At 46.3% G+C, this 25,579-nt stretch overlaps 1 protein-coding gene and 1 pseudogene across 1 annotated transcript in view; one reads left to right on the top strand and one right to left on the bottom strand.

The window, feature by feature from the left end:
• Nucleotides 1-23,794, bottom strand: part of LOC147610191 (mediator of RNA polymerase II transcription subunit 22a-like) — a 72,144-nt gene extending 48,350 nt beyond the window's left edge. Inside the window, exon 1 of the mRNA XM_086786163.1 lies at nucleotides 23,649-23,794. The gene's annotated coding sequence lies outside the window, so the exon portion shown is untranslated. The remainder of the gene's footprint in view (nucleotides 1-23,648) is intronic.
• On the top strand, nucleotides 6,989-7,754 carry LOC147610192 (uncharacterized; annotated as a pseudogene).
• Nucleotides 23,795-25,579: the final 1,785 nt, after the last annotated feature.

Here is a 25,579-nt window from a genome sequence, read left to right as displayed (position 1 = left end):
GCCAGAGCTAGATTGACACGGGGATATGCAGCATTGGCTATGCTAGAGAGACAGTGCCACCAGGCGCATTTTCAGGAGCCTCGGACGAAGGGGTGGCTATTTGACACATTAGTCACACCGGCATTGATGTATGGAGTAGCGGTATGGGCGCCGGGCCTTGCTACCCATTGGTGGACACAGATAGAGAGACCACAAGCCCTCATGATGGCACGCATGATACACAGCAAACCGTCAGTACCTCATGACATTATCCGAGCAGAGTTTGCTGCGCCTCCTATGATGGTAGAGGCCATATTCCAGACTGCTAGACAGATTCAGAGAGATGCCATAGGACAGATTGTCATACAGAGCTTTTGAGGCATCTAGACAGCTGGCTGAGGCAGGAGACAGAGGATCATGATATGCGCAGGTCACACATTGGTTCTCACAGCATGGCCTAGACATGGATCATCTACCACCATTCCAGTATGACAGGGATGCACCACATATCCGTCTCTCTCATAGTGAGAGGAACAGAGTATTGAGACAGGATCTATGGCAGCTCTATACACGAGAGACATGGATATCGCCTACACAGCCTCTTCCACCGAAGATGCCATACTACAGAGATCACTTCATGAGTATCACTGATGATGGATTTATAGAGAGGCCTAGATACATGGAGGGCTTTTTACCACACGGCTCCCGAGTGGCTATTGGTCAGCTTAGAGTTTCATCACACCGATTGGAGATTGAGACTGGCAGAGCAACACGGACCCCCGAGAGGAGAGGGTATGCAGATTGTGCAGAGAGGAGGTGGAGAGTGAGGAGCATTATGTATGCAGATGCAGAGCATATACAACCATCAGAGAGAGATATCCCATTTTAGTCAGAGAGCCACATTCCCTATGCCAGATCTTGGAGGCAGCAGACCGGCGCATATTGGGGAGATATACAACGCCACAGAGAGACATCATTACAGGCTCAGACAGCTCCAGAGGGGGGACGACGACACAGATTACTACATTTTTCAGAGATCCATCCCACTCCCAGCCCCTACACGGCAGGGAATTACTCTCCAGAGAGCAGAGACACTCAGAGCCCGTAGGAGACAGAGGACACCTGGCTTCCGGACACCACGCCTATACCAGAGAGAGATGACAGAGATCAGAGCTCAGTTTCATAGAGAGGGTGCGGAGCGACTGGTCTGCTTCAGAGCAGACCCAGGCATGTTCTTCAGGGAGCTGTGGACACCCCCTTCATTGATGTATACCATTTTATAGCCCCAGTATGGTACAGGATGGAGCTAGCTAGGTTGCATATCATGATTGTATACTCCATGCATATAGCTTTGCATTCTCCTAGTAGTAGAGCTCCATCCCCTCTCTCTCTCTCTCTCTCTCTCTCCCCCCCGCCTATTGTCTTTCTCTCTCTTCGCAACAGCCCCCTCTGGCCTCTCTCTCTCTCTCTGTGGGAAGTGCTGCAGACACGCACAGAGCTCTTCCTATGGCCAAGGGTTAATTAATTTTTAACCCGAAACCAGCCTTTTTCAGCCCAAGACAAGATGGAGAGGATCGACATTGAAGACCTGATCAAGGCAGCCATCCAACAACACAAGAAAGAGACGGACAATGCGATTAATATGGTCAACCGGAGCCTTCTTGACAAAGTCAAGAAGCTTGAAGCGCGGATAGCAGCCCAAGATTCAGAGATCGCAAATCTCAAGATAGAGATAGAAGAAGCACGTGCTCAACATAAGCTCGAGGAAGGTGAAATTCAGCCCGTCATGATGGAGGAGCAGAACACCATCAAGGCCCAAGTGAGAACACTTCAAGAGGGAGAAGAAAAGAAAGCCCGGGAGACCTCCTCATGGGTGGAGGTGCTCACGAAGACGCAAAAGCAAGTAGATAAAGCGGAGAAATGGATAGAAGTGGTCAAGAAAGGTAAGAACAAGGAGGCCGAAAGCACATCTACCTCGAAGATTATCAACCTAACCATTGAGGAGGAACAAAGAAGAAAGACAAGGGAACTTCATGTGCGGATCACGGGGCTTAAGGATGGTGACAATGTAGAGGAGGAAGCCAAAGATTTATACACACGCATGGGCATTTCGAGGCCTACACACACGGGGGCTTGGAGAGTGGGCAAGAAAGACAAGAATGAAGAGAGCTCTCATTTTACGCTTTCCCACCTTGGAGGCCAAAAAGGATTTCTTGGCCAAGCGCTCCGCCCTTAAGAAAACAGGCATCTTTTTAGGAGATGACCTCACCTTGGCACAGCTAGCACATATGAGGGAGTGCATGCCGGAGATTAGGGCAGCCAGAGAAAAAGAGAAGCTAGCATTTTACAGAGGAGGCAGAGTGGTGATACTAGAGAGACGCACCACCTGACAGTGCGAGACCTATGGGACCAGTTTGAGACTTGCAGTATGGAACTACAACAGAGCATTGAGACTGGATGTGGGGGCCTTTGAGGACAGCTTCAAAGATAGGGACATCATCTTCTACTCGGAGACACATCAGGCCCCAGGCAGCACATTACCGAGAGTCGCGGGATACAGATGGGAGACGACTTGTAGACAGGAGGCCCGTTCGAAGCATGGTGGTCGCGGATCCGGAGGAGTTGCAGTTCTTTTTAGAGAGGAGCTTCAGCCACTCATTCATGTTATGCGCTGTGATGAGAGCGCGAGGTACATGTGGCAGATGAGGGTAGACCCCTATACATTGCTATATGTTACTTTCCACCCAGCACGTCTCATTATGCAGCGCCCAAGGGGCAATCTCCATATATGATTCTAGATGAGGACATATGGGAGTTCTCCAGGGAGGGAGATGTTATCATACTTGGGGACTTTAATGCTCGAATGGCTCAGTACCAGACCTCCTTCTTTGACACTTCGGAGGAGATGTTGAGAGAGAGAGATGTGGAGGAGATGTGTTTGACCTGGAGATCACAGGATGAGGTGGAGTGTACTGAGTATGGGAGATACCTCTTGGAGATGGGGACTGCACATGGGCTGGCCATTTTAAATGGCCCAGAGAGGTATCCACTTGCCAGTGGCTTTACTTGCTTTCCACACAGACATGGGGCCAGCACAGTGGATTATGTTTTACATCCTGAGTATCCAGGATTTTGCGATTGGCCCCAGGCCCATCGGAGTTACGGGGTGGATCATGCACTTCTCTCCTTTACGGTGGATTTCCACTATAGTACCCGCCAGGTTGGGCAGTCCTCCTATCACCCGAGATATACCTTCTGTAGAGAGACTGATGGAGTATACACCGCAGAGATCTACAGCTTGTTGAGTGCAGAGGATCCACAGAGGCCATTAGCAGAGCTCACACAGATCCTGACAGAGGCTTTACATACAGCTGCAGCGACGGCCTTCCCACACACACAGCCCAAAGTACGACCACGTCTGGGAGCATGCCCTAGAATAGTTGGTATGATGATGACTGTAGGGAGCTCAGAGCCCGGCTACAGAGAGAGGTGGCCACAGGTGTTACTACATATAGACAGTCACGCATCATCTTCCGATCCCTCATTCGGCAGAAGAAGAGAGCATTCTTAGATCGGCTGGAGAGAGACATCTATCAGTTGTTTTTGAGTCAGGATTCTGGGGAGGCTTGGAGATTGCTTAGAGTGCACCCCCCGCCTCCGGCCATTACCTCTCCAGATACATGGGGCGAGTATGCAGCCTCCCTCTACACAGTACCAGAGCAGCCACCACTACCGAACCCTCCAGAGCCTTGTCCACCCACTTCTACCTTCTTCACAGCAGAGATGGTGAGGAGGACCATCAATAGATTGCATACAGGGAGGGCACAGGATCATGAGGGCATTGTAGCCGAGCATTTCATACATGCTAGAGATATGATTGCAGACTTGCTAGCTCTCATGTTTAATAGAGCCATGTGTGAGGGGTTTCCTGGGACTTGGAGTACTTCCACGATTGTGCCGGTACTCAAGTTTGGAGATCCGAGCCTGCCGACTAACTACCGCACCATTATGATTGGTCACTTGCTGGCCAAGCTATATGCCTCTACTCTTGAGTATGAGTTGAGCAGATGGGCAGAGAGACAAGGGGTCCGAGCTCAGGGACAGGCCGGTTTCAGGAGGAGATTCTCTACTTTGGATCATATCTTTACCCTCAGGGCTATCATTGAGGAGGGCAGAGCACATGGGAGGAGGATCTACTGTGGCTTTGTGGATTTCCACAAGGCCTTTGACACAGTGCCGAGAGCTAGACTGATGCGCAGGAGGCTGCAAGACTTGGAGGTTCCATGTGAGCTCATTTGGGGTATTATGGCACTTAATGAGACAGTAGTTGGCCAGGTGCGGACTTCAAAGGGTCTCTCCCAGCCAGTACACTCCACTATAGGGGTGAAACAGGGCTGCCCGCTCTCTCCGACTCTATTTGGACTATACATTGATGAGATCTCTGATTATATTGGGACACGAGGGGACAGAGGAGCCCAGTTGGCTGGCAGTTGGATACCTCTGCTCTTATATGCTGATGATATTGTGCTTATAGCAGACTCACCAGAGGGTATGCAGAGGCACTTGGATACTTTACATGCTTATGCACAGGACAGTGGGCTCTCAGTTAACCTTGGTAAGACCAAGGTTATGGTGTTTAACACTACAGCTCAGTGGGTCTGGAGATCAGCGCCTATTTTCACATATGGGCAGGAGACAGTGGAGTATGTTGACTCATACACATATCTTGGAGTGGTGTTCACTGGGCCCACATTTTCCATGAGGGGGGCAGCAGAAGCCAGATTGACTAGAGGATATGCAGCACTAGGAGGTCTCGAGAGGATGTGCTCACAGGTACAGTTTCAGGAGCCACGCACTAAGGTGTGGCTTTTTGACGCGCTCGTCACATCGGCTATGCTATATGGAGTACAGATCTGGGGGCCTAGCCTAGATCGTCACAGTTGATCAGGACGCACATACGATGGATGGAGATCGATGGAGAGACCACTTGTGTCCATGATCTCCAGGATGATTTGGGCTAAGGCCTCGGTACCCCATGAGATTATCCGAGCCGAGATGGGGGCACCACCGATCGTAGTCGAGCTCTTGCCAGATCAGTGTACTTAATTCATAGCACCTGGGAGCTTCCCCGACACCGGTATGCACGACAGTCCTCTCATCAGCTAGCCATGGAGGGAGACACTTCATGTTGGTATGCGCAGATAGCATCTTGGTTTGAGCTCCACGGGTTCAGCTTAGACAGACTTCCACCCTTCCAGTACTCTCTAGAGGCACCCTTTCTCACCTTGACACATTTTGAGATTAGTAGAGTCATCAGACAAGACCTCATTCAATTGGACACTAGGAGGACATGGCTAGAGCCCTCACAGGAGTTAGGGACGAAGATGGCTTTCTATAGAGACCATCCTTCTCCACACCACTGAGGATGGCTTTATACTTAGACCGAGCTACATGGATACCCATTTGTCTCATGGATTGAGGTGCGCCATTGGGCAGATCCGCACCTCTTCACATCAGTTAGAGATAGAGACGGGTAGATTTAGAGGCATACCTCCAGGGGACAAGGATATGTCAGATTTGTTGGATAGAGCCAGAGACGGAGGAGCACTACATCTGTCGCTGCACAGCATATTATGAGATTCGAGGGCACTACCATTGCCTTTTCAGAGAGGGATTTGGACCATTGGCTAGAGTCGTGGACTATTGTGATCAGCGATGCTTGGGTTTTTATCTCCTGGAGATCCGCAGGCTCAGAGAGTCCATTATGAGGAGCAGACGCCCGATTGGCAGGGAGTCCACACAGAGACAGATTACTGACTTCTTTAGAGGGACTACCCGGGAGGACACACAGCCGACAGCCCAACAGTGGGCACCCCGTGGGACTCTAGTTGAGAAAGCTATCCAGTTGGGCAGATCCAGACGCTCGAGGGTTCGCGGATCCTTACATCAGAGACGGTGCCTACACCGGAGGATTCAGAGCATCATTGCGAGGCATCGGGCTCGTCCGACCAGGCATCTCACTATGGCAGATATCCAGGCCATCCCGCAGAGACCCATGCTAGAGCTCCTAGGATGATTACCACTCCAACCATATACTGTTGTACTCACTGTCACTTTTGTACTCCCCCATATTCATGTATTCATGTATCCATGTACTCATGTACCCCATTTTGACTAGTAGCATTAGCTTCCCACTCTCCCAGAAGTTGCTGCTTTCGGATGCTCCCTACTGATGAATTGTAGGGCTAGATACTTACCTTCAGTCCTTTCTTTTCTTTTCCAGATAGTGTATCAGATGTCATATGGTTGTAACTTTGGTCTCATAGGTCACTTTGGCCTTTTGAAGACGTTAATATAACATTTCATTTCATTTCTCTCTCTCTCTCTCTCGACCTACACGCCTCTCGGCTCTGTGCGCACCCATGATGTAGCCTGCCTCTCTCTCTCTTCGAACCTGTGTCGCCTCCCTCTCCCGCCTACTCTCTCTCTCTCTCTCTCTCTCTCTCTCTCTCTCTCTCTCTCTCTCTCTCTCTCTCTCTCTCTCTCTCTCTCTCTCTCTCCTCTTCGCTGTTAGCGTCTTGCTTTCCCCACCCACCCTACCCACCCTTGCTCAGCCCTCCAAGGGTGCGGAGCGACTGGCTCGCTTCAGAGCACACCCAGGCATGTTCTTCAAGGAGCTGTGGACACCCCCTTCATTGATGTATACCATTTTATACCCCCAGTATGGTATAGGATGGAGCTAGCTAGGTGCATATCATGACTGTATACTCCATGCATATAGCTTTGCATTCTCCTAGTAGTAGAGCTCCATCCCCTCCCCCACTCATTGTACTTATTGCACACCCTGATTCAGCTTTTTAGTTCAGTACTTTTTCATTTTGTTGGGATGACAGAGGATACCCCATACATGTACACCGATTTGTCTCATAGGCCGAGTTCGGTCTTTTGAAAGACGTTAATAAAATCTCTTTCTCTCTCTCTCCATTGGCTGTGGGAAGTACTGCAAAAAGTCATGGCCAAGACCGGAGTTAAAGAGGAGCTCGTGAAGGTGGAGGACAAGCTCAGCACAATTATCAAAGAAAACAAGAAGATGGTCGACTCTTCCGTTACCGCAATCATAAACCGCCTCTCCAAACTCGAGAAGGGATTTGACAAAATCCAAGAGCTCGAAGAGAGAACATCCAGGCAAGAGGCTGAGATTTCAGCCCTAAAGGAGGAACTAGTGGAGGCCAAATTGCATGCTAAAAGTCAAGCGGCTGAAATCTCAGCCCTCAAAAAGGAGTTGGAAGCCACTTCACAAGGCAAGCTTGAGGATGGAAAATTTCAGCCCTCCTTGATTGAAGAGCTGAATACCATCAAGGAACAAATGAGGATCATTTGAGAGGAGGAGGAGCAACATAAAGAGAAGACATCTTCATGGGTGGAGGTGATCACAGAGACACAAAAGAAGATGGACGAGGAGGAGAAATGGATCGAGGTCGCCAAGAAAGGGAAAGGTAAAGAATCGCCACCCATCCCCACTCCCACCATCATCAACATGACCCTTGAAGAGGAGAAAAGGAGGAAGACCCGGGCCTTACATGTACGAGTGTCCGGTCTAAAAGACCGTGATGATGCGGAAGGGGAAACCAAGGAGCTCTTCTCTATGATGGGCATTGAAGCCACGCACACAAAGGCATGGAGAGTGGGAAAGAAGAGAAAAGGTAGTGGCGAATCTTCTAAGGAGAGAGCACTTATCATTCGTTTTCCCTCCATGGAAGCGAAGGACTTCTTGAAGAGAAGGACTACACTCAAGACGACGGGAATATTTCTTGGAGATGACCTCACACTCTTGCAGCTTGCCCACATGAAAGAAGTTATGCCCGACGAGATAAGGGCAGCCCGAGAGAAAGGGAAAGTGGCCTTCTATAGAGATGGTAGAGTGGTGATTATGGAGAGGCGCTCTTCATGACGGCGCGCGACCTATGGGACTACACTCAAAGTTGCTACTTGGAATTGTAATGGATCTCTACGCCTTGATGTAGGGGCTTTTGAGGATAGTTTCACTAGGAGGGACATCATCTTCTACTCTGAGACGCATCAGGCTCCTGGACAGTCCATGCCACATGTTAGTGGATACCGATGAGAGAGAGCTTGTAGACAGGAGACTCGTTCAGAGCATAGAGGACGAGGCTCAGGAGGAGTGGCAGTATTGTTTAGAGAGGAGCTGCAGCCACTGATACATATAGTCCGCAGAGATGAGGTACATGGGATGAGATATACAGACGCTTTTGTGCCAAGGAGCCGGGACGGCCATTAGATGAGCTCACTCAGATATTGATAGAGACGCTTCATGCTGCAGCATCAGAGGCATATCCCCATAGTCAGCCTACACGGAGACGATCTGGGAACATGCCCCAGAATAGTTGGTATGATGAAGAGTGCAGAGAGATGAGGATCAGATTACAGAGAGAGGTGCTCATGGGTGTTACCACTCACAGATAGTCACGGATTACCTTCCGGCACCTAGTGCGACGGAAGAAGAGGGCTTATCTTGCTCAGTTAGAGAGGGATTTGTATCAGTTATTTATGAGTCAGGACTCATAAATAACTGACGGAAGAAGAGGGCTTATCTTGCTCAGTTAGAGAGGGATTTGTATCAGTTATTTATGAGTCAGGACTCAGGACTCAAGCGAGGTACCATGGGGCTACAACAAACTCTGCGTGGATAATTTGGTGTGGGACTGATGGTTTGCTGCGGATCATACGGGAAAACATCATGACCTAGGGCCTCTCAATTCGCTGCCAATCGTCATCGGATAAATCCGGCCCCCAGAAGGTTGCTCCATACATCAACGTTGGTGTGACCAGGGTGTCAAAAAGCCAACCCTTCACCTTGGGCTCTTGGAAATGTGCCTAGAAGCACTTAAGCTCAAGGGTTCATATCCGCGTGTCACTTTGGCATGTGCTGCGGGAAGCATGGTGAAGCGTGGGCCACTGAAAGTGACACCAAAGTAGACATAGGATGAGACAATCTCCACAGGATCCCCTCTATATGTGAAGCTCAATCTCGATGTGAAGGGGCGAAAAGTATTGAAGACCATTACCTTGGTTTTACTAAAGTTAACAGAGAGGACCCGTTGAGTGAAGAAGTCCTGTAAGGCATCCAACTGTCTCTGAAGTCCCTCGGCTGAATCAAAGAGGAGGACAATGTCATCTACATAAAGTAGTATGGGGATCAATATGCCTGCCAGTGTGGGAACAGCCCCGCCTAATCCTTCAATGAAGCTCAAGATCTCATCAATGTAGAGGCCAAAAAGAGTGGGTGATAGAGGGCAGCCCTATTTCACCCCAATAGTGCTAGAAATCTCTCGTGATGTACCTCCTGGGGCTCACTCGTCCGGTGATGGACTCATAGAAGGCGATGATGCTCCAAACCCATGTCAGATGGGACTCCTACCTCTTGTAGATGGTGTAAGAGGCGGGATCGGGGTACAATATCAAAAGCTTTGCGGAAATCCACAAAGCAACAGTAAATCCTCTGATGTCGTGCTCTACCCTCCTCAATGATGGCACAGATGGTGAAGATGTGGTCAAGGGTAGAGTAGCTCCTCCGAAAGCGTGCATGTCCTGAGGCTCGGCATCCCTGTCTCTCTACAAATGAAGTGAGCTCCGCCTCTAGCACCGATCCATAGAGTTTGGCCAATGTGTGGGCAATCATGATCATCCTATAATTATTAGGATCAAGTGGATCTCCGGCTTTGAGGATGGGGGTGATGGTGTTGGTGGACCAAGAGGGTGGAAATCCTTCACAAAGGACTCTATTGAACATGTAGGCTAGTAGGGGCGCCAAGGTATCATCGGCATTCGAGATGTACTCGGCAGTGAGTCCCTCATGATCCTGGACTTGCCCACTATGTAGTCTACGAATGAACTCGAGGACCATGCCCTGGCGGGGATCTGGTGGTGGGGGTAGGGGTGGCTGATGGGGGATATGATAGAGGGAGTGTGCATAGGAGTGCCATGTGATAGGTGTTGGGGGGCGATGTTCTCGGAGTTTCCTCTAGGCTTCTTTGTAGTTCAGCTGCATAAGAAAAGTTGGTATAACTCATCCTCTTTCCGAGCGTAGAACTCCTATTTCTTGCGTTGGTGAGAAATCCATTGCGCTTGGCACTTCGTGATTTGCCCAATCCGTACCTCATGCTTAAGATGGGAACATGTGGCTCGACATTTATCATCATACCAACAGTTTTGGGGCTGATTAAAGTCCTGAGACTCCACGAATCCACTCCATGGGAAATCCCATCCGACTCATTGTGCCCTCGAGAAAGCTCTAATCCACCCTATCATAAGCTTTCTCAAAGTTTAGGAGAAGCACAATGAGGTCCTGCTGCCGCGCATCCTAGCCAAGGCAGTTGCCCCCTAGAAGGTAAAGATGTTGTCCAGGATACTTTGATCCTGAACAAAGCCTGTCTGAGTGTCGTGGATCAAGTTTGGGAGGAAAGGTTGAAGTCTCTTGCTGATGGCCTTGGCCAAGATCTTATAGGCTGTCCCTAGAAGAGTGATGGGTCTCCACTGCTGGATCTCCAATCTGTCACCGCCCTCCTTGGGAATGAAGTGAATCAAGCCCTTTGAGAGCCTCTCTGGCATGGTACCTTTAACCATAATCTCATTGAAGGCGAAGGCCGCCATCGATGATGTCCCAATGACGAAGAAAGAACGAGATTGGGAGCCCATCGCCCCCCCCGGGCATTTTCCCCTGGGAAGTGCCATCAGTGCCTCCACCAACTTCTTAGCAGTGAATGGTGTCAATAAGGACTTGAGAGAAGGGGGAACCACCTCCCTCATGTGCCACTAGACCCTCTTGCGTGCATCCACCGCCTGTGGAGATAATGGGGCACCTGTGAGAAGAGACCGAAAGAAGTCTGTGGCGATGGCTCGCACATGGGGGGGATCTGAAACAATAGCTCCATCTTGGCCACGCAACCCGCGAATGCCTTCCCTCCTCTTGTGGGGGCCGGCTATATCAAAGAAATCCCCTGTGACTCTATGAGTCTAGAATGAGATCCTAGCATGATACCTGTACTCCACCCTCCTCTTCTCGATGGATCTAATCTCCGTATGGGCGGTAGCAAGCTGACTATCGATCCACTGGCTATCGGGGGACCTCTCCTGAAGCCGTTGTAAAGAGGCTAAACTCCTCCTCACACTCCTCTCCTGCTCCCAGAAGCCCTCCAATCGGCTCTGGGCTGCCTCCTGTAAGAAACTCCTGATCTCCCCTAGGCCCACACCCAATGTGCACAAGGTAAAGTCCAATCCCATCCATATCTGCTCTATCCTACTGCATATCTCAGGGTCCTGAATGAGGCTGTCCAGAGTTCTAGAGCTTGCATGCCTGTCATGCCTCCAGGGATCCTGTAAGGACAGAATAATCGGGGCGTGATCAGAAAAGGAAGTGTGTGCCAAGATACCGATCATGCCCCCTCGGCTGCAAGCCCACTCATCAACAGAAAACCTGTCTAGTCTAGAGATGTTGGGGCCGATGCTCCTCCTATCCGATCTCAAGAAGCTAAGGCTACTAGGGCTACGCCCAAACTTTGGCAGATGCCAAAGGTCTTGTCCCTTGAGTGCGAGAATCATCTCCTCCCAGGCTGAATACTCTGCTCCCGAGACTATGGCCGTGCCACCTCCAAGTCTGTCCTCTGCTGCCTCTATCATGTAGAAGTCACCGCCCAAGTAGCAAAAGTCAACCTGGGGGAGGGCCTGCCAGATTGTGCTCCAAAAGAGGGCTCTACTTGTGTAGCAATGTTCGGAGCATAAACAGTGAGGAAGCCAACGCTATCCTCTCCGATCAAAACGGCAATCCACTGTGCATGCCCCGGGACTATGACTCCAGAGCTAGTCACTGTCGGCAAAAGCTGCTCACTGACAAAAACACACACCTCCCTGTGTCTCTGAGGGGCCGAAGGATGGGTACCTGAAAGTGTGACTCCTGCCTGGAAGAATCTTCCCGCATTGGCGGGTGTGCCCCTTTGACAGGTGATGCTCTTGGAGGAATAAAATGTATATGGGTCTCCCAACCATGGCTCTTTAAAGCTCACCTCTGAGGACGCCTCGTCTCTGAAAGCACTAAGCCCCCCCTAAGCCCTAAATGTTCCATGAAACAATCCGCATATCAATCTTTGTGTGATGCGGCACTAGCGGAACTGCCCTTCTTGGGCAAGGGTTTAGACGGGGAGTAGTCACAATCTGTACGGGGACGAAGGCGCGCCAGGTGGGCACTGAAATGTTATATTAACGGCTTCAAAAGGCCAAAGTGACCTATGAGACCAAAGTTACAACCATGTGACATCTGATACAGTCTGGAAAAGAAAAGAAAGAACTGAAGTTAAGTATCTAGCCCTACAATACATCAGTAGAGGGAGCATCCGGAAGCAGCAACTAGGGAGAGTGGGAAGCTAATGCTACTAGTCAAAATGGGGTACATGAGTACATGGATACATGAATACATGAATATGGGGGAGTACAAAAGTGACAGTGAGTACAACAGTAAATGGCTGGAGTCGTAATCATCCTAGGAGCTCTAGCATGGGTCTCTGTTGCCGGATGGCCTGGATATCTACCATAGTGAGATGCCTGGTCGAACGGGTTCGGTGCCTCGCAATGATGCTCTTAATCCTCCGGTGTAGGCACCGTCTCCGATGCGAGGATCCGCGAACCCTTGGGCGTCTGGATCTGCCCCACACACACACACACACACACACACACACACACACACACAGAGAATGATATGATATATTAACGTCTTCAAAAGGCCAAAATGACCTATGAAACTGAAATAACGGTACTAGGAGCTCCTAATGGATAACATCTGGGAGGAAAACTCTAGCAACAAAGGTAAGCATCATACACATCACTATCCAAAGATGTCTCTCATCGGTCGATGGCGGATATCATCAATGTCCTCCATGGTGAGTACTCTGACTGGACGTCTCCCATGCCGTGCTAGTATGGTCCTGATCCTCTGTTGTAGTCTCCGCCGGTGTCGAGATGGGCCTCTCATCTTGGGGCGCCTGGACCGCCCCAGCTCTATAGCCCGATCAATCAGTGTACCTCTAGTGCGGCTATACTCTGGGGCTAGCTGCAATGCCTGCTGGCCTGACTGCTCAATCTCTGGTCGAAAGAAGTCTGTAATCTGCCTCTGTAGGTGTGTCTCCCTCTCTGATCCCGTCCCTCTCAAGAGACCCTCTCTATGTCTACGAAGCTCCAGCAAGTATAATCCGAGGCATCTCTGATCCTGGTATCTCATGACTCTAGAAAGTGGTCCGAAACCCTCTCTAAACAGGCAGTGAAAACGGCCTCGTATCTCATAATATACTGGACAGTGACATATGTAATGTAACTCTGTCTTTGGCTCCATCTGGCATAGCTGACAAATCCTGGCCTCAGCTGGTACTCCTCTGAATCTGCCAGTCTCAATCTCTAGCTGGTGTGAGGATGTGCGCATCTGACCAATAACACACCGTACCCCATGAGAAAGATGAGTATCCATGTAGCTGGGTCTAATCACAAACCCATCCTGCGTGAGCTGGAGAAGATGATCTCTATAGAAAGCCATCTTCGTACCAAGCTCCTGTGTCGGCTGTATCCATGTCCTCCTAGTGTCCAGCTGAATCAAGTCCTGCCTGATAAGTCTGGTAATCTCTGCCCGTGTGAGAGAGAGGGAGGGTGCATCCAGGGAGTACTGAAATGGAGGTAGCCTTTCCATACTAAAGCCATGCAACTGGAACCAAGCTGTCATCTGTGCATACCAACATGATCCGTCTCCCTGTGATGCCAACTGTCGTGAAGACTCCAGGGCTAAGCGAGCATATCTGTCTCTAGGGAGAGCCCAAGTGCTATGTATAAAGGAGACTAATCGAGTGAGTGCCTCTACCACCAATGGGGGGGCAGCCATCTCTGCACGGATAATATCATGTGGTACGGAGGCCTTGGCCCTAATCATCCGGGAAATCATAGAAACCAAGGGCCTCTCCATATGTCTCCATCCATCAGTGCTACCAGCTCGGCTGTGGTGATCCACTGAGGGTCCCCATATCTCCACTCCATACAGCATGGCTGAAGTGACCAAAGTGTCAAAGAGCCAGAGCTTTGTTCGAGGTTCCTGAAACTGAACCTGCGAACACATCCTCTCTAGTCTCCCCAATGCTGCATAAGCTCTGGTCAATCTGGTCTCCGCTGCTCTCCTCAAGGAAAATAGTGGGCCACTGAAAACCACACCAAGGTAAGTATATGCATCTGTATACTCCACTGTCTCCTGACCATATGTAAAGGTGGGTACTGACCTCCTAACCCACTGTGCTGTGGTGTTAAACACCATCACCTTGGTTTTACCAAGGTTAACAGACAATCCACTATCCTGTGCAAATGTGTGCAATGCATCCAAATGACGCTGCATCCCCTCTGGAGAATCTGAGATCAGCACAATATCATCAGCATACAATAACAGCGAAATCCATGTCCCTGCTAGCTGTGCTCCTCTGTCACCCTCCCGCTCTACATAGTCTGAAACCTCATCCACGTACATCCCAAATAAGGTGGGAGAAAGGGGGCAGCCCTGTTTCACTCCAATAGTGGAGTGAACCATCTCAGATATACCCTGAGTAGTACGTACCTGTCCCACAACTGTCTTGTATAAAGCCATGATTCCCCAAATCAGCTCTGTGGGCACTCCCATCTCCTGTAGTCTGCGCATCAGTCTGGCTCTCGGTACTGTGTCAAAAGCTTTGCGGAAATCCACAAAGCAACAATAAATCCTCCTGCCATATAATCTGCTCTCCTCAATAATAGCTGTGAGTGTCAAGATATGGTCAAGAGTGGAGAAACCTCTCCTGAACCCTGCCTGCCCTGATGCACGTATGCCCTCTCTCTCTGCCCATCTACTCAACTCCTGCTCAAGAATAGATGCATATAATCTAGCCAATGTGTGACCAATCATGATGGTACGATAATTCCCAGGAAGCATGGGATCCCCTGACTTGAAGATAGGCACAATCGTGGACATATTCCAAGTCTCAGGAAAACCCTCACACATGGCTCGGTTAAACATCATAGCAATAAGCTCTGCAAGCATATCTCTGGCATGAATAAAGTGCTCTGCTACCAAACCATCATGATCATATGCTCTCCCAGTCCTCATCCTGTCAATAGCTTTCTTTACCATCTCAGCAGTAAAGAAAGCACATGTCTTTGGGCATGGCTCCGATGGGTCTGGTAGGGGCGGCTGTCCTGGTGCTGTGTACAGGGATGCTGCATACTCGCCCCAAATCTCTGTGGAGGTTATGGCTGGTGATGGTGAATGCTCATGAAATAGTCTCCATGCCTCGCCTGAGTCCCGACTCATAAATAACTGATACAAATCCCTCTCTAACTGAGCAAGATAAACCCTCTTCTTCCGTCGCACTAGGTGCCGGAAGGTAATCCGTGACTGTCTGTGAGTGGTAACACCCATGAGCACCTCTCTCTGTAATCTGATCCTCATCTCTCTGCACTCCTCATCATACCAACTGTTCTGGGGCATGTTCCCAGATCGTCTCCGTGTAGGCTGACTATGGGGATATGCCTCTGATGCTGCAGCATGAAGCGTATCTATCAATATCTGAGTGAGCTCATCTAATGGCCGTCCCGGCTCCTCGGCACATAAGCGTCTGTATATCTCATCCGTGTACACGGTGTCAGGCTCCCTCGTAAAGGTATAACGAGTGTGTGGAGACCTGTCCCAATGGAGCGGTGCTGAACTGAAATGTGAGAGTGAAGGACAAGATAGCATGATCCACTGCTATTCCAACCGGCCTAGTGCCTACCATAAAATCCTGAAAAGAGGGAATGAGACTGGGCTAAGCCATAACATAGTCCACTGTACTAGCACCATGCCTATGTGGAAAGCAAGTGAAACCGCCCGATGTCGGGAATCTCTGTAGGCCATTCAGGATGGCCAATCCATGTGCAGTCCCCATGTCTATCAAATACCGCCCATACACTGTATGTTCCTCATCCTGTGATAGTCTAGATAGGCCCATATCCCTAACATCAAGCTCCCTCAACATCTCCTCTGAGGTATCATAAAATACTGTCTGGTTATGGGCGGTCCTGGCATTGAAGTCCCCCGGGAGAATGATGTCACCATCCCTGGAGAACTCCCAAATATCATCATCCAAAATAGAAAAGGGAGCAAGCATTTCCGGGCATGTACACGGAGGCACAAGTCCCAACGGAAAGCCAAGTCTATAGTATCACATGAGTGGCATCAATCCCCGGCATAAACAACTGCCATGGACACCCGTCCAATGTACATACATGATAAGAAAGCACGGGTGGACCAATTGGGTGGCCAAATGGTGACAAGCAAAACTTTGCTTTGGTGGAAAGAACTCAACCCTAAACCAACGACTTGGGAATAATTCAAAGAAGTCTTCAAGAAAGAGTTCCCCAAGAAAGAGGATGACTATGATATAGTTGCCCGGTTTGCTACTTTGACCATGACATCGCAGAACATCACTTGTGAGGTCTATCTCCAGAAATTTAGAGACTTGCAGATGAAAGCTACCAAGATGAATCCTACAACTCTTTTGGGTTTCTTCGTAGCCGGTTTACCCGACTCATACCGTTTACAGGTTAAAAACAACAAATGCAAAACTTTAGACGAAGCCATTCATTCCGCTCGTATCTATGATAATACAATGGTCTCTTCCAAGTCTAAACCCGTGACCAAGCAGGAGAACAAGCAAAAAAGGAAGTTCTCCGCACCGATGGCTAGCACGACAAAAGGAAAGTCTTCGGACCAACCTTCGAAGAATTCAACTTCGACCCCAGCAAAGAAAAAACGTCTCCTTAAGGCTTTGAAGCTCAAGAAGAAGAGACGTTGTTTCATCTGCGAAGAAAAAGGACATATGTGTAACGAGTGCCCGAAGAAGAAAAAAGGTGCAAAGACCAACGCAGGACCCAAGTCAAAGGCAGCTAACCAGTTGTCTTTGATAGGTACGTCAATTACTGTACTTTCTCACCCTAGTTCATGTTCTGATTGACTGTTCAACTCTAAAGTTTTTGGTGTGCATGATCTTCTCCGAGTTTATGGAGAAGTGAATGGCCATAGAATCCACATTCTTCTAGACCATGGCAGCTCACACAATTTTGTTAATTACAAACTTGTGCAGAAATTGAGTCTTAACACAACACCCAGCGATCATACCTATGAGGTACGCCTACTTGCGAGTCGGCAAGTATGGGATCGAAAGGTGGAGACGCTACCGATCCGGATTGAGGACTATGAAGATATTCTGAAATGCTATATTATGCATCTAGAGCATGTAGACTTGTTATTATAGGGATCGAGTGGTTTAAGACTCTTCAAGTCCAGATAGATTAGTCTAGTCATATTTTTTCTTTTCAACATAGGAACACCTAGTATAGTATCTTAGGTGATTGTATACATCCCTCTCAGGGACCTCTTGTACATTCAGTTGATTTTAGAAATATAATGGATTCTTCCTTGTATACTGCTTTCCATTGTGTCTTGATTCCACTTTCGTCATTTCTCATACCTTCTATGGATGTCAATGACTTAAGTGTGTTTGAAAGCAAAGAATTAAAGAAGATACTTGATTTGTTTCAAGATGTATTTCCTAAGGAACTGCCATCGAGCTTACCACCTGAAAGGGCAGTAGATCATCGTATTGACTTGGTCCCTGCTGCTCACCCTGTTTGTATTCCACATTACAGGATGGCAGAAGATCCAGGACGGGAGCTCATTGATTGACCAAGACTCGATGACTGAGCAACCTACCATTCAGACTACAGGAGATCAGTGGATGATTCGGAATGGTTTACTATTCCGAAATGACAAAATTTGTGTACATTAGGTCCAAGATTCTTAAGGAGTGTCACTATACCCCTTCTGCTTGACACCCTAGGGTACACAAGACATCATCGTTAGTGAAACACACTTTTTATTAACCGAAGATGAAAGGGTATGTAGAAGATTATGTTCTCAAGTGTCATGTTTGTCAAGCAAATAAAGCTGAACGCTTTCGACAAGCTGGGTTGTTGCATCCTTTGCAAATTCCAGGTAATAAATGGAAAAGTATTTCCATGGATTTTATCACCGGATTGCCAAGAACAAGTCAAGGCCACGATTCTATTTGGGTTGTGGTAGATCGCTTGACAAAATGCTAGATTTTTACCGACCCGAAAGACCATTACAGCTACGCAATCAGCAAGGCAGTTTATCGAGCAATTGTTTAGACTGTACGGGTTACCGCAGGACATAGTCAGTGATAAGGACTCTAAGTTTACAAGTGACTTTTGGAGACTTGTTTTTGAGAAGTTGGAAACAACTTTGAATTTGAGTTCCTCAGATCATCCTCGATCTGATGGCCAGACTGAAAGAGTGAATCACAATTTGGAGAACATGCTTCGAGCATGTCTCCAAAAGACAGAGTTCATGGGAGGATTATCTTCCTATGTTAGAATTTGCATATAATAGTACTAAGCATACGAGTACAGGTTTTAGTCCTTTCATGCTTATATATGGTTTTCAACCTCGATCACCCGTTACAGTGGGATTTTCAACCTTTCAGCATGATGGAGCACGTAATGTTTTGCAAGATATGCAAGAAATGTTACAAGTTGCGAAAGAATCTATTAGAAGTGCTCAAGACAGAGACAGATTTTATTCTAATAGACATCGTTCACCTGGAGAGTTCTTTGAAGGAACAATGGTGTATTTGCGAGTTCCGAAAGATTCCGAGACTTTACGGACAGGTCGATCTCCGAAATTATCCCCTAGATATTGTGGACCATTTCGTATTACACGACGAATTGGTTCAGTCGCATATGAATTGGATTTGCCTTCTCATGTGAAAGTTCATCCTGTATTTCATGTTAGTAGACTGAAGGAAGTACTGGGTGGAATAGACCAGTTAGTTACTCCTCAAGAAATCATCGATGTCGAGGACATGACATTGTTCCACACGAACCTGAAAATATTCTTGGATTTCGTGAAAGAAGATTGCGTAATACGCTTATCACGGAAACAAGATCAAGTGCAAGGATCGTGTTGAGGAGGACGCTACATGGGAGACTGTCCAGCCCTGTATTCACTATTTTCAGCACCTGGGCAGCCCATAGAATCAACGATGATGTCTAGAAACTTGTACAAACATGCGACCAACCTATGTAGTCGTGCACGCTGCCATAGGCAGCTTTTTACAGCTCTGTCCAGCCCTGTGGGTCAGTGCTTCAGTCAAAAATAGCATGGAAGAAGGATGCTTTTCTGCCCGGGAGCCTTAGATATCAACGATCAGCACATATGTGCTTTCCTTGCAAGCGATCAGCCTTGAAAACCCACTAGGAAAAGGCGAAGGTTCTGGCGGAGGCAGGCAGTGCGCACAGGTGCAGGCTCCACAGAAAGACCGCACTTTTCAAAAGCTTGATGATGGTGATGATAACGATGAAGATGGTCTTCACACACTCCACAATCTCCTTCATGATGCTACAAGAGAGGTTCAAGCCTTTTTATACTTGAAGAGGGCTCTGTTTTTTGCCAAAAGCTTAACCAAGCTTTTGCTTTTGCCTTTTTCCCTTTGCTTTCCACTTAATATTACTCACTTTTGTCAAAGTTCTTTAACTTTGCTTTTCTAACTTCAGGGCCTTGGTTTTCAACCTTGGAGCTGCTTTTTGAAAAAGCGGCTTTTAGCTTTTTGGTCTGGTTCAGTCTCCTCTTGCCAGTGGTGCCCTTGGCTCGCGGTCAACCCAATTTGACTTTTTGATTTTTGACCAAGACTGGTGCTTTTTCTTGAGCAAACCTTACAGTCCATGTCCCCATGCCTTCTTCCGCCTGTCTAGTGTCCGGACAAGGGTTCTACCATGTGAAATAGAACTGGGAGGGCCATATAGTTACAACAAGGACACAGTGGTGGTTCTACAGGAGCTTCTCTTGTCCGATTGCAAGTAGAGGACTGCAAGGTTCTTTGGATCATCTATCGTAGCCTGTAAGAGTGAGCTAATAGCTTTGATCATTCATGGCTAATTTTCAAGGTTGAGGACATTCGACGGGTTTGGAATGACCAGTGGGATTGGTTCCATAGACCAATCCACGCGGTTGCCCACATATTGCACCCTCTCTGGCGTAGTGAGGCCCAGTATATTAATGAAGAGTTGGAAGATGGATGGCAAGATTACATTCAGAAATGGACAGGAGGAGACGTGGAGCTCATGAGACGCTTGGAGGATGAGCGGCTAGTGTATCGGAATGCCAGCCATGCATTTGGTAGACAGACTGTATGCATGCGAGAGACACAGCTTCGACCAGTCTAATGGTGGGAGAAGTATGGGATCAGTAGCCCTCACTTGGTGAATACAACTCTAAAAGACAAGTCTGTTATTTACATAATACATTGATCAATGATGATTATACTTAGACTTTAGTACCCTCGGACCTGTACTTACAAAGTTTCTGTATTTTAATGGCAGAAACGCCTCACCATTCGAGTCCTCTCACAGGATTGCAGTTCGGGTCCTGCTGAGAGGAACTAGAGCACATGGGCCCTCTTCCATACAAAGAAGAGGAACGGGTTGTCTACTGCTCAGTTGGAGCGGTTGGTGTATTGCCATTGCAATCTCCGCCTAATTGAGGCAGTCGGGCAATCCGATAGAGCCTCGTCAGGTCAATGTCGATAAAATCGACATTGAGAAGATGAAAGATGTCCCAAAGATTCCTCACGAGGAGCGCGACATATATGCTATGTTGTATGAGGAGTTGATGGCACCTGCTCATGGCACATAAGCATCTACAGTAGCATTATCAGGAGGTGCTAGTACTAGTGCAGCAACTAAGACGAGTGCGGCAGTTGAGCCAGCATCATCCTCTTCTGAGGGTAACATTGAGTCTACCGAGGAGAGTACTGATGAGGACATCGAGGATGTTGAGGATTGAGTGCCCAGTTGGCAGTGCCCACACTCCATATTGAGGACTGTAGTCTTTGGGGCTATCAAGCTCCTCTAGTTTACTATTTGTCATCATTCATGCATGATTGCATCTTTCAGGCTTTAGCATGCTTTACTTTGTGTATTTTAGACTTCAGTTTACTTTTTTTGTATCAGCTCAGGATTCAAACTTTTTGTGATCACTTTGAGTGCCATTATTGAGTAGTTGCCATTATTGATGATGAAATCCAGATCTTGATTCTTGATGTTGCCAATTTATTTATGCCAATTGGTCAGTGACTCAGTTGGGTGCCCACTGTAACTGGGTCACCCAGATTCTTTAGTTTTAGCTTGTAAACATGTTTTAATGTGTAAATGATGCATGTTTAATATTGTTTTGCAGGGAAGGCAACATATTTTTAACATATTATAAACCTGTATATAAATTTTGAGGCCTGTACCCTCCCTTTTTGTATGAAACGTTTTTGAAACTTCTGGAAAATGAATGAAACATTTATGAAACGTTTCTGAAACGTTTACAAAACACGTTTCATGAAGAACCTGGCAACTATGTTTGGTATGCATCATGAAGCTATGAATCAGCAAGATCATTTGCACAAATTTGTGAATCAACAAGATCATTGTATATATAGCATGTTTTGGCAATATACAATAGATTAGGTCTCTCCTTCTCTTCTGTGTCTTTGCTAAACATAGGATTAGTGTTAATCTTCTTTGCTTAGCTTAATCATGTCGATTATCATGCACTCAATAAGCTGACTATCAAGAGTAAGTTCCTGATGCCTCAAATAGATTATATTCTCGAGAGGCTAAATGGGGCCAAGGTGTTCTCGAAACTAGACTTGAAGAGTGGGTGCCACCACGTGAGGATTGTTGAGGGGGACATCCCCTAGACAACCTTCCATAAAAACGGACTCACTATGAATTTGTGGTCATGCCTTTTGGCTTGACGAACGCCCCAGCCACATTTAACCGCATGATAATGTGTGTTTTCAAGAATTTAATAGTTAAGTGTGCGTTCATATTTCTGGATGACATACTGGTATTTTCAGCTGCTGTTGGTTGAGTAGCATGACATTGATGTGGAGAAAGTCCTGAAGTTGCTGGAAAGAAATGAGCTCTATGTCAATGAGAAGAAGTCCGAGTTTTGAGCTCTATGTCAATGAGAAGAAGTCGGAGTTTTATTTATTCGAGGTTAACTACCTTGGATATATCATCAGTACAAAGATGACATGAAGTACACATACGCGGATTCCAAGGAATCGGTACACAGTGGGAGTAGGCATTGGATGCCACAAGACCATGCCACTTTTTGATACGCGATGGTTGGCTTTTCTACAAAGGTCGGTTGTGTGTCATGAAGTTGTTCACGGCAGCTCTTCTCCATGACGCCCATGATGCCATCACTAGTGGTCACCAAGGCATGAATTCGACTCTAGAGAGGTTAGAAAGGTAATATTATTGGCCAAGAATGAGGGGAGGTGTGTTCGCCATGTGCAACAATGTGACGTTTGTCAGAAAGTGAGCTCCTCGTGGAAAGAAGGTAGGGTTGTTAACAACCTTTACCAATTCCTGAAAAACCTTTCCAAGATATATCGGTGGACTTTGTCACGAATCTGCCTCCCAGTTCGGGTAAGCGTAATACTCAGTGCTTGACTATTGTTGATAGATTTAGCAAATTTGTTATGCTTATCCCATGCACGGCCAATGTGACCACTGAAGATGTTGCCCATTTGTTCATTCAACATTCGTATCCGATTGGCGAATCCCTACCATAGTGTCAGACCGAGATACCAAGTTTACCAGTCATTTTTGAAGGGCCTTCTTTGATAATTTTGATACTAAACTTAATTTTTCCAATGCATTTCACCCACAGACTTATGGCCAAATAGAAATCTACAACCAGTTGGCCTTTGATGTGCTGAGGTTGGGTGGTTCGTTCAACCAAAATGCCATGCTAGAATATTCTAATAGCACATTGGCTATCTTGAGTCTTTTCTCCAAAACATGCATCAGCTTGGCAAGGAAGGCTGCATGCTAGGGTTTAAGGTTCTAACAGTTTAATCATAGAACTTGAATAAAACTGCCAACCCCCTTGTAGATTGCACACCAGATGACGGCTGAACAAAAAAACAGGGGGAACAAAGTACCTTTCATAAGGAATTCAAACCCCCCCCCCAACCACCTTTCCTTCTATTTACCCCTTCTCCTACAGGGATCCCCCTGTTAACCTGCTATGCTAATTACCACACCATTTGTGTACAGCAAACTCCTTTCCATGTAGGAGTTGTCCAGCAAAAAGAGATTCATTAAGCTGTTTCTCGTGTTCAAATATAGAGAAAAGAGGTTGGAAAGAGTATGCATAATATGATCTAGTCCATCAGCATCTGATATAAAACTGAGGCAACCTCTAAGAAGCATCCCAAAGCTTGAAGGCCAAATTAACAGGTGCAAAAAACGAGTTGCCATCACAATACACGATTTTATTTTTTTTGCAACCAACTGGATTTAACCTGAAATCCTACGAGTTTTCTGTGAAAGCTCAAAAAGAAAGTTTAAACATCACTTGTCAAAGCTACAAATCAAATTACGGAATCCATTCGCGCCTGTAAAACTGTGCTGAAAAGGAAAAACAACAAACAAACACAACGCGCTGAACTTCTGCAAGATCGGTTGCGTTGCCGTACCTTGATCGAGGCCGAGGAGCGTCGTTATTTGATTATGTTGGCGGTAAAGCAAAAATGTAACCTTTTTAATTCAGGGAGTGCACTTCTGGTGATGAATGCACTTGCAAAATTTCAAAATTGCCCTTTAAAATTACACTAATATTTCACCAAACCAGTCAATTTTCAAAAATCAAGAACTACGTTCTCACATTTAAAATCAAGCTTGATTGTAAGCTATGTCCTCATACACCTTTACTAGGACCATTGTCCATTCTTCCTCATTGAATACATCATCATGATTATACACATAATTACTTTAATGTAGTTTCACCACAATTGTGTTCTTATTTATATGTACACACACGCGTATGTATGCACACACACACACTTGCACATATACATATTTTTGCATTGAAATTTATGATATGGGGTACTATCTATTGAAATTTTGTAATATTAGGTACTATTTATGTGTACACTTGTAACATTGATTCATGTGTTTCAAAAGTTTGAATGAATGATTTATTGTGTACTCACCATTCAAAAATCTTACTTCTTTGTTTTGAAACATGGACTCCTTCTTGAGCACTTATAATGTTGATTCATGTGCTAACCTTTCAAAAGTTTGAAATTAACAATAGTGATGTTGTGCACTCAACATTGAAAATTGATTTGAAAAGTCCCAAAGTATGTGTTTTGACATCAAACATGGAGTCCTTCTTGGGGACATTGGTTTTATGCATTATAATGTCATTACTGTACTGCAAAACCCTGAAGGACGTTTAAAGACGTGTGCACATAGAAGGTTCTATGTCAAAATTTATCATGTAGTGTTTTATAGATACCATTGTGATTTTTGTATGGTTTTTCCACCACATTCTCATTGTTTCTTTGAGGGTGAATGCTTTTAGTTTGTGGTTTGCTAGAAAGATGCTAAGTCAACACTTAGAATGCTTGGCATCTTGTCCAATTCTTTGGCTCCTCCCTTGTCCATGCACCCACACCTTATTGAAACATGGGACTGGTGTACCTTGTGCACTTGGTGCTCATCCACTTTAACCTTGCCAAATGGTAAATTTTACATGCACAATTAGGTGTGTTGTGAAATCTTTATATGTAGTGTGTTTTACCTTGTGATGCATAGTTTTTTGACTTGCCTTGATATGTTATAGTGTATTGTTTATGGAGATAATTATTGTGCAAAGTTACCTATTTCATAGATATGTTAGGGATTCAAGTATTTTTTATAATGTACTTGTTGTAATTTATCTTTGTTCATTATTCTGAGAATGTGTATTCGTCCACATTTCTTCTTTTTTTGCCATTTACAGTATTTGTGATCAAGGATTATTAGTTTTATTTGTGTTTGTTTGTCGTTTCAAGTATTTGTGATCGTGAATTGGTTTCAAGTGATCAAGTATTTGTAATCATGCACATTTGATATTTTTTGTTATTTCAAGTATTTGTAATCAAGGATTTGTTGCAATACAGTTTGTTTATCATTTTAAGTATTTGTGATCATGTATTAGTTGGCAAATGATCTTTGTTTCTTATATGTTTGAAACCATAAATTAAAACTCTTCAGTATTTGTAATCATACACATTTGATATTTTTTGTTATTTCAAGTATTTTTTGTTATTTCAAGTATTTGTAATCAGGGATTTGTTGCAATACAGTTTGTTTATCATTTCAAGTATTTGTGATCATGTATTAGTTGGCAAATGATATTTGTTTCTTATATGTTTGAAACCATAAATTAAAACTCTTCAGTATTTGTAATCATAACACTATATTCGTGAGTTTGGGAATTTTCCAACTCCCATTTTTTTAATACTAAAAAGGTGGGACCTGGATAACATGCCTATAAGTTTTTCAAAACCATATCATGTGACCGTTTGTTGGAAAGCGCTTGGAAAATGGAATCTAGTGAGCTATAGAGCGCTCAATTTGG

The sequence above is a fragment of the Cibotium barometz genome, chromosome 49, assembly GCF_041138505.1.
Source record: "Cibotium barometz isolate CiBa-2024 chromosome 49, ASM4113850v1, whole genome shotgun sequence".
In the NCBI taxonomy this organism is placed as follows: Eukaryota; Viridiplantae; Streptophyta; class Polypodiopsida; order Cyatheales; family Cibotiaceae; genus Cibotium; species Cibotium barometz.
This window is presented reverse-complemented; position numbering and strand designations above follow the sequence as displayed.